Source organism: Urocampus carinirostris, chromosome 12, assembly GCF_059441175.1.
Source record: "Urocampus carinirostris isolate Australia breed hairy pipefish chromosome 12, RoL_Ucar_1.0, whole genome shotgun sequence".
Taxonomy (NCBI): Eukaryota; Metazoa; Chordata; class Actinopteri; order Syngnathiformes; family Syngnathidae; genus Urocampus; species Urocampus carinirostris.
The window spans coordinates 36,266,212-36,279,218 of NC_142360.1; the positions used below are offsets into that span (position 1 = coordinate 36,266,212).

Genomic DNA, 13,007 nt, shown 5'->3' on the forward strand with positions numbered 1-13,007 from the left:
TTGGTCCCACTGAGAGTTGAACTCAGATCACTGGATTCAGAGTCCAGAGTGCTAACCATTACACCATGGGACCTTCATAAGCCATTTCAGAGTACTGGTTTGCATAGCATAGCAGATAAAAAGGATCATTGGTTTATTCTGTAGCTAAAAGGAGCTTGGTCCCACTGAGAGTTGAACTCAGATGACTGGATTCAGAGTCCAGAGTGCTAACCATTACACCATGGGACCTACATAAGCCATTTCAGAGTACTGGTTTGCATAGCATAGCAGATAAAAAGGAACATTTGTGTATTCTGTAGCTAAAAGGAGCTTGGTCCCACTGAGAGTTGAACTCAGATCACTGGATTCAGAGTCCAGAGTGCTAACCATTACACCATGGGACCTATATAAGCCATTTCAGAGTACTGGTTTGCATAGCATAGCAGATAAAAAGGATCATTGGTTTATTCTGTAGCTAAAAGGAGCTTGGTCCCACTGAGAGTTGAACTCAGATCACTGGATTCAGAGTCCTAACCATTACTTCATGGGACATATGTCATTTGTTTTGAAGTACTGGTTTTCATTGCATAGCAAGTAAACAGGAACATTTATGTGTTCTGTAGTTTGAAGACCAAAGTAGACTGGTCCCACTGAGAATTGAACTCAGATCACTGAATTCAGAGTCCAGAGAGCTAACCATTACACCATGGAACCTACCTAAACCGTTCCGGAGTACTGGCTTTGATTGCATAGCAGATAAATAGGAACATTTGTATGTTCTATAGTTGAAAGCCAAAATGAACCTGGTCCTGCTGAGAGTTGAACTCAGATCACTGGATTCTAAGTCCAGAGTACTAACCATTACACTATGAAACCTACATCTACAGGTTGGAGTACTGCTTTTCATTGCATAGCAGATAAATAATAATATTTGCCTAATCTGTTACTTAGTCTAATATTGGACCTGGTCCCACTGAGAGTTGAACTAAGATCACTGGTTTCAGAGTCGAAAGTGCTAACCATTACACCATCGAACCTACAAACGCGTTTTTGGAGTACTGGTCTTCATTGCATATCAGATAAACAGGAACCTTTGTGTATTCTGTAGTTAAAAGCCAAAAGGAACCTGGTCCTGCTGAGAGTTGAACTCAGATCACTGGATTCAAAGTCCAGAGTGCTAACCATTACACTATGAAGCCTAGATCCACAAGTTGGAGTACTGCTTTTCATTGCATAGCAGATAAATAATAAAATTTGCCTAATCTGTTACTTATTGCTATATCGGAACTGGTCCCACTGAGAGTTGAACTCAGATCACTGGATTCAGAGTCCAGAGTGCTAACCATTACACCATAAGCCATTTCAGAGTACTGGTTTTCATAGCATAGCAGATAAAAAGGATCATTGGTTTATTCTGTAGCTAAAAGGAGCTTGGTCCCACTGAGAGTTGAACTCAGATCACTGGATTCAGAGTCCAGAGTGCTAACCATTACTTCATGGGACATATGTCAATTGTTTTGCAGTACTGGTTTTCATTGCATAGCAAGTAAATAGGAACATTTATTTGTTCTGTAGTTTGAAGACCAAAGTAGACTGGTCCCACTGAAAATTGAACTCAGATCACTGGATTCAGAGTCCAGAGTGCTAACCATTACACCATGCAACCTACCTAAATTGTTTCGGAGTATAGGCTTTGATTGCTAGCAGATAAATAGGAACATTTGTATATTCTATAGTTGAAAGCCAAAAGCAGACTGGTCCCACTGAGAGTTGAACTCAGATCACTGGATTCAAAGTCCAGAGTGATAACCATTACACCATGGGACCTACAAACGGGTTTTTGGAGTACTGGTCTTCATTGCATATCAGATAAACAGGAACATTTGGGTATTCTGTAGTTAAAAGCCAAAAGGAACCTGGTCCTGCTGAGAGTTGAACTCAGATCACTGGATTCAAAGTCCAGAGTACTAACCATTACACTATGAAGCCTAGATCCACAAGTTGGAGTACTGCTTTTCATTGCATAGCAGATAAATAATACAATTTGCCTAATCTGTTACTTATTGCTATATTGGACCTGGTCCCACTGAGAGTTGAACTCAGATCACTGGATTCAGAGTCCAGAGTGCTAACCATTACACCATGGGACCTACATAAGCCATTTCAGAGTACTGGTTTGCATAGCATAGCAGATAAAAAGGATCATTGGTTTATTCTGTAGCTAAAAGGAGCTTGGTCCCACTGAGAGTTGAACTCAGATCACTGGATTCAGAGTCCAGAGTGCTAACCATTACACCATGGGACCTTCATAAGCCATTTCAGAGTACTGGTTTGCATAGCATAGCAGATAAAAAGGATCATTGGTTTATTCTGTAGCTAAAAGGAGCTTGGTCCCACTGAGAGTTGAACTCAGATCACTGGATTCAGAGTCCAGAGTGCTAACCATTACACCATGGGACCTACATAAGCCATTTCAGAGTACTGGTTTGCATAGCATAGCAGATAAAAAGGATCATTGGTTTATTCTGTAGCTAAAAGGAGCTTGGTCCCACTGAGAGTTGAACTCAGATCACTGGATTCAGAGTCCAGAGTGCTAACCATTACACCATGGGACCTATATAAGCCATTTCAGAGTACTGGTTTGCATAGCATAGCAGATAAAAAGGATCATTGGTTTATTCTGTAGCTAAAAGGAGCTTGGTCCCACTGAGAGTTGAACTCAGATCACTGGATTCAGAGTCCTAACCATTACTTCATGGGACATATGTCATTTGTTTTGAAGTACTGGTTTTCATTGCATAGCAAGTAAATAGGAACATTTATGTGTTCTGTAGTTTGAAGACCAAAGTAGACTGGTCCCACTGAGAATTGAACTCAGATCACTGAATTCAGAGTCCAGAGAGCTAACCATTACACCATGGAACCTACCTAAACCGTTCCGGAGTACTGGCTTTGATTGCATAGCAGATAAATAGGAACATTTGTATGTTCTATAGTTGAAAGCCAAAAGGAGCTTGGTCCCACTGAGAGTTGAACTCAGATCACTGGATTCAAAGTCCAGAGTGATAACCATTACACCATGGGACCTACATACAGGTTTTTGGAGTACTGGTTTTCATTGCATATCAGATAAACAGGAACATTTGTGTATTCTGTAGTTAAAAGCCAAAAGGAACCTGGTCCTGCTGAGAGTTGAACTCAGATCACTGTATTCAAAGTCCAGAGTGCTAACCATTACACTATGAAGCCTAGATCTACAAGTTGGAGTACTGCTTTTCATTGCATAGCAGATAAATAATAATATTTGCCTAATCTGTTACTTATCGCTATATCGGACCTGGTCCCACTGAGAGTTGAACTCAGATCACTGGATTCAGAGTCCAGAGTGCTAACCATTACACCATGGGACATACATCAGCCATTTCAGAGTACTGGTTTGCATAGCATAGCAGATAAAAAAGAACATTAGTTTATTCTGTAGCTAAAAGCAGCTTGGTCCCACTTAAAGTTTAACTCAAAGCACTGGATTAAAGCCCAGACTGCTGACCATTACACCATGACCTACATTGTTACCTACATGTACTGATTTTTAATGCCTAGCAGATAAAAAAAACTACAATTCCTTATGTTATCTGTAGCTAAATGTCAGAAAGAACATGGTTCCACTAAGATTTAAACTCATATCGCTAAATTCTGAATATAGAATGATAATCATTACGCCAAATTTGCAAAAAAGTATTTCATTTAAGCGGAGAACAAATTACTAGTGGTTTTTAGGCTAACCAGGGTTATATTACAGCTTTAGGGTTAGCTAGCTATCCATTTTTCATCACTTCAGTGCTCACCCTCCACCTTGTGGAATAGGCCAAATTTCTACTAATATGTCCAAATTCCTTCCTCAATTCACCACTTGTGAGAGGGAAGATTATGATGACGTGAACGTACAATTAGCCTGGGTTAGCTTTATGTTTACATTGAACATTCAAAGTAAACATTCAGGGTGTGGGAATGAAGCCCAACTTTCAGGGTGTTGGAACGAAGCCCCCTTTCCAATGAACCGCTCACCACTTGTTGTGGAGACCCGGTTGCTAAATGACTTGTTAACGACCTGATTTTTTTATTTTTACACTTTCATGTTAGGGTAATCTTTCGTACAGAAATCTGATAACGCGAACGTATGATTAGCCCGGGTTAGCTTTATGTTTACGTTAAACATTCAAGGTAAACATTCAGGGTGTTGGAACGGATTAAATCGATTTACATTATTTTTAATGGGAAAAATGATTTCGGTGATCAAACAAATCGGTTTTCGAACAGGGTTCTGGAACGGATTATGGTCGAGAACCGAGGTTCCACTGTATAGGTAAATAATCCATCGCTTGTCCCTTGGGGGAAACACGCCACATTAATTAGCCCCCCAGACGGATTTCAGAACCTAATGGGATTGCTGCTTACAACAACCCCACATATGGGTCAGAAAAATCTCCGCGTCAGGAAAAAAAAAAAGGTCATCTTCACTTGATCTAACACGGTTTCTTGCGAGATGTTCATCAACAAGATGAGGCGGCGGGACACGACATCTGCCGAGGGGAAGACGGATTTGTCATTTTTCCAGAGGGAAATGGCTGCCGACCTGACTTTTTTTCAGCGCCTTTTGAGTAAGAATAGCGGCCGTTGTCAGTATTAGCAATGAGGCTTGTAAGCCCTCCAAGTAGTTTGTAGTAACAGCTGGGTCTGACATGGAGAGCATGAACAAGGGGCAGCCGGGATGAGAAACAGCGAGGGGGGAAGAAGAAGAATCACACACGTGAAACAAAGATGCTCGTCTTCAATAGACGCATGGAGTGAGAATATAAAAGCGAAGCCACGCATCGACACGAGGGTATGAAGGTGGTGCTACTTCAGCAAAGTGTTCAACAGGATCAAATATCTTAAAATAAGAAATGGAATCGAATTAAAACACGTTCTATTTTCCACCCATGGTGTACGAATATATTTTTCGCAATGGATTTCAGCCAGAAACACTGAAGGACAAAGCAAGCTTTATTTACACTGAGTAGCAAACAATAACAATAGCGCGAGCCGTAGTGGCTAACTTGAGTGGCTAGAGAAGGAAATTGGCAAAGTTAGGCTGTGAAATGCGAGTGACACTGAAGGACGAAGCAAGCTTTATTCACACGAAGCAAAAGTGACTTGCAGCGAGCTTTGGCCTTTAGCTTTGCAGCCACGATGAGTGGCTAGAGAAGGAAACAGTGTGAAAAGGTGGAAGAGGCCTGAATCACGAAACTCAGCGACATTGGCTTGCATGACCGACTGGAAAAGTGAATGACGTTGGAGAATGAAGGAGGAGCAGCTAACAATATGAATAGTGGCTAGCGGTGAGCCATAGCCTACAGCCTAGTGGCTAACTTGAGTGGCTAGAGAAGGAAATTGGCAAAGTGTGAAAGGCGAGTGACACTGAAAGACGAAGCGAGCTTTATTCACACAAGCAGCAAACAATAACAGAAGTGACTTGCAGCGAGTTTTGGCCTTTAGCTTTGCAGCCACGATGAGTGGCTAGAGAAGGAAACAGTGTGAAAAGGCGGAAGAGGCCTGAATCACGAAACTCAGCGACGTTGGTTTGCATGACCGACTGGGAAAGTGAATGATGTTGAAGAATGAAGGAGGAGCAGCTCACAATATGAAAAGTGGCTAGCCGTGAGCCATAGCCTGCAGCCTAGTGGCTAACATAAGTGGCTAGAGAAGGATAAAGTGGAAAATGCCTGAATCGCAAAACTCAGTGATGTTCGCTTGCATGACCAACTGTGGGAAGTGAGTGACATTAAATAACAAAGCAGAATCAGAAATAATAATAGCGGCTATTGGCAAGACATAGTCCACAGTCTAGTGGCTAAATTGAGCGGCTAGAGAAGGAAACAGTGGGAAAATAATTCGAAAATGCCTGGATCCCAAAACTCAGCGATCTTTGCTTGCATGACCAGCTGTGAAAGAACAAATCAAATGTACTTACACAGAGCAGTTAACGATTGCAATGGTGGCTAGTGGCGTGCCATAGCTTGCAGCCAAGTGGCGTACATGAGCGGCTAGAGAAGGAAACAGTGAGAAAATCAGTCAAAGATTCCTGAATCATGAAACTCAGTGACATTCGCCTTTATGAAAAGCTGTGCAATGCAAGTGACACTGAAAGACGAAGCAAACTTTATTAACACGGTGCAGCCATGGCTAGCCATAGCCTGCAGCCAAGTTGAAGTGGTTAACATGTGGCTAGAAAAGGAAACAATGGTAAAAAAGTGGAGGGTGCCTGAATCACGGCAGCATTCAGCTGTAGAAGGCTAGACACTCTGAAGGACGAAGCAGAAACAGCTACCAATAACAACAGTTGCTAACATTGAGCCATGGTCCGCAGCTATGGGGCTAATATGAGTGGCTGGAGAAGAAAACAGTGTGAAAAAAAGTGTAAGATCCCCAAATAACGGCAACGTTCACTTGTGGAAGGTGAGACACAGCGAAGGATGCAGCAGGAGCAGGTAACTATAAAAATAGCTGCTAGCAGTGAGCCAGAGCCTGCAGCCTTGAGGTTAACATGAGTGGCTAGAGAAGAAAACAGTGAAAAAAAGTAGAGGATGCCTAAATTACGGCGAGCTGCAGAAGGCAAGTGACACTGAAGGATGAAGCAGGAGCAGGTAACTATAAAAATAGCTGCTAGCAGTGAGCCAGAGCCTGCAGCCTTGAGGTTAACATGAGTGGCTAGAGAAGAAAACAGTGAAAAAAAGTAGAGGATGCCTAAATTACGGCCAGCTGCAGAAGGCAAGTGACACTGAAGGATGAAGCAGGAGCAGGTAACTATAAAAATAGCTGCTAGCAGTGAGCCAGAGCCTGCAGCCTTGAGGTTAACATGAGTGGCTAGAGAAGAAAACAGTGAAAAAAAGTAGAGGATGCCTAAATTACGGCCAGCTGCAGAAGGCAAGTGACACTGAAGGATGAAGCAGGAGCAGCGTACACTAACAATAGCGAATGTCTGCGAGCCATAGTCTACTACCTCTGGTGAAACGGTGAGTTTACTTGAAGAGACGGGACTATTTTTAGAGGAACGTTTTTTTCGGCTCGGCTCACTTTCGTGCCCAAACGACTTGGCAAATGATGACACACCTGTCACCACACAGTGCTTAAGGTTTATGTGTTTGCTACAGCTAAATGCTAGCCTCTTTCCCGACCCCCAATGTCAGGCAGCAAGAATGCTTTACCTTTGTGTGTGAAAATACTAGACTGTGATTTATTCTAAAGATTGAAACTAACTTTATATTGTTTTACAATTAACTTTCGTGGTGTATAAAATACTTGAAGTACAGTAGCATATGTCTACTTGACCAGTTGTCTGACTAGAGACTGTGATTTATTCTAAAGATTGAAACTAACTTTATATTGTTTTACAATTTACTTTCGTGGTGTACAAAATACTTGAAGTACAGTAGCATATTTCAACTTGAGCAGTTGTTTGACTAGAGACTGTGATTTATTCAAAAGATTGAAACTAACTTTATATTGTTTTACAATTTACTTTCGTGGTGTACAAAATACTTGAAGTACAGTAGCATATTTCAACTTGAGCAGTTGTTTGACTAGAGACTGTGATTTATTCAAAAGATTGAAACTAACTTTATATTGTTTTACAATTTACTTTTGTGGTGTACAAAATACTTGAAGTACAGTAGCATATGTCTACTTGACCAGTTGTCTGACTAGAGACTGTGATTTTTTCTAAAGATTGAAACTCACTTAATATTGTTTTACAATTTACTTTTGTTGCGTACAAAATACTTGAAGTACAGTTGCCTATGTCTACTTGACCAGTTGTATCATTTACTGTTTATTTTTGTTGCACTTCAAGTGTAGGAAAAATCTGTTTTTGGTGAGGATCAATAAATATTACAAGATTCTATAACACAACTACTTGTCCTTTCTCTATTCAACTGACTTGAATACTGCTCAGAAAATTTTCATTTTTTTGACAAACGAAACATTTTTTAAAGTAAATAGTTACTTTTTCTGGCAACTAGTTACTTTTACTGTATAGTAATTCAGTTACTAACTCAGTTACTTTCCTGGAAGAAGTAACTAAAACTAATTACTTTTTAAAAATAACGTACCCAACACTGTATGAATCACACACCGGCCCTTTAAAGAATAACGTGAACTGGACCTCCCCTTTAAGCAGATTATCTCAAAACTAAACTGTTGTTTCCTTTAACCTGTCACATGACACGAAGCTTTTTGGGTCTTTTCAGTCCAAACAAAGAAGAAGAAAAAGACAAGGGCCTTTTTTAATCCGCTGGACCGAATAACGGCTCAAAAGGGAGCCGCTCTTTTGTCATTCCTGCCTGTTCTTTTATATATGTGTAATTAACAACAGATGCAGCAAGGCCAATTAGCATATGTTTGACGAGAGGGTCATATATTTGTGCATATTGATGAAATATTTATGGTGGTAAACATATTTTCAATTAGGGCCACAGGAGAAGGAACAGCAGTGTGAAAAGGGGACGTGCAAATGGATTTATTGGCTGAGCTGTACATTTGTTTTGTCCAATTGTTAAATTCAACAGAACAACGATGTCTTTTAAATATGTTATTTTGGGAGGGGGGCTTAATGCATGCAAGAAATTGTATTGAAAAAAACGAATACTTTTGGAGTGAGCCCATAATCTCATCTCATCTCATTAGCTGCACCGCTTATCCTCAGTAGGGTCGCGGGGGTGCTGGAGCCCATCCCAGCAATCATCGGGCAGGGGACACCCTGAACTGGTTGCCAGCCAATCGCAGGGCACACGGGGACAGACAACTCACTCGCTAATTCACACCTAGGGACCATTTGGACCGGCCAATTCACCTGAAATGCATGTTTGTGGAATGTGGGAGGAAACCGGAGTGCCCGGAGGAAACCCACGCAAGCACGGGGAGAACATACAAACTCCGCACAGGAAGTGTGGAGCTGGATTTGAACCCACGCAGGAGGTTCCCATGACTTGAACTGTGCCGCACATGCGCTAACCACTGCGCCGCCGTGCTGCCCTGAGCCCATAATATTTAAAGAAAAAAATAACATTTAGAAAAACTTTTTGTTTTTTAATTTCGGTAAGGTCTTTAAAAGCATGTATTTAAAAAGGGAAAATGTTATTTTAAAAGTAAAAGATTAAAAGAAAAATAGATGTGTTATTCGAAACTTTTGATTATTTCGTATGATATTTTTAAATACATATTTGACCTCAATCGGGGAAATGCCGTAAAGTAAGAAAAGGTAACAAGGAAAATTAGAAAATAATAAAATTAACAACAAAATGAAAACAAAGCAATAGAAATTTACTAAAAAAAGGATAAAAAGTATCACAAATGGTAAATGGTCTGCATTTATATAGTGCCCCAGCTGCCACTCGTTCCCTCATTAGCCATCCTCCTATTTAAGCATGTCAATCTCGTTTACTCCTGGTCAGTCTGTCAGCAAACCTCAGCGCATGCAAGGCAAGCACTTTTGACATTGGCTCCCGTTTTGATCCCGATCTGTTTTCTGTATTGATCCCTGATCCAAGCTGCGTTCTCCTGTCCTGGCTACCCGTATCCTGCCCGATTCTGTTTCCTGTATTGATCCCCGATCGAAACTCCGTTCTCCTGTCCCTGCGACACGTATCCTGACCGACTTAGTATCCTGTATCGATCCCCAATCCAAGCTCCGTTCTCCTGTCCCGGCTACCTGTATCCTGCCTGATTCCGTTTCCCGAATCAATTCCCAATCCAAGCTGCGCTTATTAAAAAACAATTTCCCAGTGGTAAATTGTAACAAGAAGAGCTTCCTGCAGCTGAAAATGTAAAACTACATATTACCGTAATTTTTCCCAAGCACCTTTACAGGAAGAGATTTGTCTCAAAAACCAGTATATCCGAAATTTACTCAAGATCTAAAAATAATTTGTCTTGATAGATAGATAAATAGATACTTTATTCATCCCCGTTGGGAAATTCACACTTCCAGCAGTATCCTTGTGTTGAAAATAAAACAATAATAAAGTAAAAAGAATATAATACATAAATACCCAATGTAACGTGTTCTCATCTCATCTCATCTCATTAGCCGTACCACTCATCCTCATTAGGGTCGCGGGGGGGCTGGAGCCCATCCCAGCCATCTCTGGGCAGTGGGCAGGGGACACCCTGAACTGGTTGCCAGCCAATCGCAGGGCACACGGGGACAGACAACTCACTCGCTCATTCACACCTAGGGACAATTTGGACCGGCCAATTCACCTGAAATGCATGTTTTTGGAACGTGGGAGGAAACCGGAGTGCCCGGAGGAAACCCACGCAAGCACGGGGAGAACATACAAACTCCGCACAGGAAGTCCGGAGCTGGATTTGAACCCACGACAGGTTCCCATGACATGAACTGTGCCGCACAAGCGCTAACCACTGCGCCGCCGTGCTGCCCACACAAAATGTAACGTGTTGACATAGGGTATTTAGATAGTGCTACATAAAATACACACTGTAATAAAAATACCGTAATAAGCAATGAGCGGGTGTGGTTTAATGTGGGCTTTTACTCCCCCTGGGTGGAGTTAAAGAGCCTCATGGCATGAGGAACAAGACTGTGATGAATAAATACGCAAGATAAAAATGGCATATGGTTCTGTAAAATACATGAAAAAGAGAAATTGGGAAAGTGACTATAAAAGTCCTTAAAAAGTACTTGAATTTGGCCACATATAAGCAGTGTTCTCGTTTGCCCGCGTCCCCGCATCCTAGACGCATCATTTTTGCTGGGGACGCATAGTGTCGAATCAACGTGCGTCCCCGGGACGCAACGTTTGTTGACACAAAATTGACATTATTACCCGATTACTTTTTTTAAACAAAGATTTATCGCACTCCAAACTTTTCGTCAGGCAGATCTGCCATTGTTGTTTTGGTCTCGCGGTTCGAGATTTCGTCTGCACGTCAATCTCGGTAAACGAGATCTCGTTGCTTCGAGATGACGTCATTGTTGTGGTGCTTGTCGTCGAGTGAAGGTTAAGTATGCCTCCGAAAAAACAGTATTAGGTAAAAATCTACACAAAATTGATTATTTCTTCAGTGTCAGTAATAAGTCGAAACATAATGCAGAGAGTGAGAACAACGGCAATAATTCCGGCAAGGAAAGCACGTGTGTTGAAGCGAACGATTCGACGAAAGAAAATAAACAAAAGAATACTGCCAGCAAGAAAAGGACTTTTCTGACAAAATGGACTCAATTATATTCCTGGTTACGCTATGAGGAGGATGATAATGGAGGCTACTGTTCTGTGATGCTTGTACCCAGCGTGACAAAAAAACTGGATTGCATAAATCATTTTGCAATACTAACTTTCAGAAGAGCACATTCGATCGGCACCACGACAATGAAAACCACAAATTACCTATTGGAAATTCCGTTGCTGCAATTGGACCTTGAGAAGGCATTACAACTGTGGTGGGACAGCAAACCACGAAGGATATATGAACTGAAAAATCTGAAATGATTAAAACTGCATGAATATATAGACTAATATTTCAGCAATATTATTTTGTATAATGTACGATATTGTAGTGAACTGAAAAATCTGAAGTGATAACTGCTTTGTATTACCAACTAAGTGTGATGATTAAAACTGAATGAAAATATAATTATTTCAGCAATATTATTTTGTATAATGTACAATATTGTTGTGAACTGAAAACTCTTGAAGTGATAACTGATTTGTATTATCAATAAACGGTGATGATTAAAACTGAATGAATATATAGATTCATATTATATATTTGTCGCCGATTTACGATTTCAACCTCGATAACACAAAATTTTGGGGACCCATAGATCTCTGTTGGGACCAGTGTTCCCTCTAAGCTGCGCGCGTGCGCGATTGCGCACTGCTCGCACATTCTCAGCGCACAAGAAAATCTAGCCAGCGCACAAAAATCAGGGCTCAAAATTACTTATTAAGAAGCGACTTAAGTCAAAGTTACAGTGCATGAAGGTCAAAATACACGGGTTCCCCTGACGTTGTGTCCTAAATGCGGTATTTTGAAGTCGAACGAAGTTGAGTAAAGTTAGTAGAGTATGTCGAGAACCGGCTTCTTCGGCTCGGCTCACTAAAAGAAACCGTCTCTTTCGGGTCTTAAACGGCTCTTCAGGTTGTTTTTGCTTCTTTCACCCCAACATGACCAAATATTAAGTAAGATTATGCACAAAATGACTTAAAGGAAGGGGGGAATAGAACAAAAAAAGAAAAAAAATACCAAAATGAAAAAGTAGTGAAAAGCGGAGAAAAAAAGAAACAAAAGAAGGAGAGAAAAAAAAAGGGAAAAATTTAGAAAAAAGCCAGAAAATAGAAAAAAAGAAATGTAGGAAAAAAGTAGATAGAGAACAAAAAGAAAAAAGTAACAGCTAGGAAAAAATAAACACAATGAGATTTTTTTAAAGGAATTTAAAAAAAAGTGGAAAAAAAACTCGGAAAAAAAGAAGAAAAAGTTTGTGTTGCATTCAAATAATTATATCAAGTGAACCTTGTTGCCAACATTGTACTTCCACTAAAAAATGTGTTTAAGTAAAGTTCTCTATCTTACAACCGACTAAATAAGCCCCCAAAAATGTTAATATTATGCGACAAAATATATCAGGAAATAAAAAGAAATGGATATCTTGTGAAAGAATTGTAAAAACAAACGACGTTTGTAGGCCGTACAACCTTTGCAATAGTACATGAGTCAATTCATTCAAAATAGAAAAATAATCTTGCATTGCCGGAAACTCAGCAAAATCTAACGTGATGTCAAGTTTTGGACATGTTTGATAATCAATTATCTTGCCACACTTGGGATTATGGTTGCTCACTGTTGTTTCAAGCGCTGTTTAGCGACTTTGTGTGAACACTCAGACCCGTGGAAAATTACAGGGAACATTGGTTGGGACCCATAAATTTTTGAGCATGCGAGTCCCCGGGACCGATCACTTTTCACAGGTA

At 40.6% G+C, this 13,007-nt stretch overlaps 10 non-coding genes across 10 annotated transcripts; all 10 read right to left on the minus strand.

Annotated features, from left to right (window-relative positions):
* Nucleotide 1: 1 nt before the first annotated feature.
* trnaq-cug (transfer RNA glutamine (anticodon CUG)) lies at nt 2–73 on the minus strand. Its single transcript has one exon. It is a non-coding gene; the product is annotated as a tRNA-Gln (tRNA).
* Nucleotides 74–156: 83 nt separating this feature from the next.
* On the minus strand, nt 157–228 carry trnaq-cug (transfer RNA glutamine (anticodon CUG)). The gene has a single exon. It is a non-coding gene; the product is annotated as a tRNA-Gln (tRNA).
* Nucleotides 229–311: 83 nt separating this feature from the next.
* On the minus strand, nt 312–383 carry trnaq-cug (transfer RNA glutamine (anticodon CUG)). The gene has a single exon. It is a non-coding gene; the product is annotated as a tRNA-Gln (tRNA).
* Nucleotides 384–1,734: 1,351 nt separating this feature from the next.
* trnaq-uug (transfer RNA glutamine (anticodon UUG)) lies at nt 1,735–1,806 on the minus strand. Its single transcript has one exon. It is a non-coding gene; the product is annotated as a tRNA-Gln (tRNA).
* Nucleotides 1,807–2,057: 251 nt separating this feature from the next.
* On the minus strand, nt 2,058–2,129 carry trnaq-cug (transfer RNA glutamine (anticodon CUG)). Its single transcript has one exon. It is a non-coding gene; the product is annotated as a tRNA-Gln (tRNA).
* Nucleotides 2,130–2,212: 83 nt separating this feature from the next.
* trnaq-cug (transfer RNA glutamine (anticodon CUG)) lies at nt 2,213–2,284 on the minus strand. Its single transcript has one exon. It is a non-coding gene; the product is annotated as a tRNA-Gln (tRNA).
* Nucleotides 2,285–2,367: 83 nt separating this feature from the next.
* Nucleotides 2,368–2,439, minus strand: trnaq-cug (transfer RNA glutamine (anticodon CUG)). The gene has a single exon. It is a non-coding gene; the product is annotated as a tRNA-Gln (tRNA).
* An 83-nt stretch (nt 2,440–2,522) lies between these two features.
* Nucleotides 2,523–2,594, minus strand: trnaq-cug (transfer RNA glutamine (anticodon CUG)). The gene has a single exon. It is a non-coding gene; the product is annotated as a tRNA-Gln (tRNA).
* Nucleotides 2,595–2,994: 400 nt separating this feature from the next.
* On the minus strand, nt 2,995–3,066 carry trnaq-uug (transfer RNA glutamine (anticodon UUG)). Its single transcript has one exon. It is a non-coding gene; the product is annotated as a tRNA-Gln (tRNA).
* Nucleotides 3,067–3,317: 251 nt separating this feature from the next.
* Nucleotides 3,318–3,389, minus strand: trnaq-cug (transfer RNA glutamine (anticodon CUG)). Its single transcript has one exon. It is a non-coding gene; the product is annotated as a tRNA-Gln (tRNA).
* Between the last annotated feature and the right edge of the window lie 9,618 nt (nt 3,390–13,007).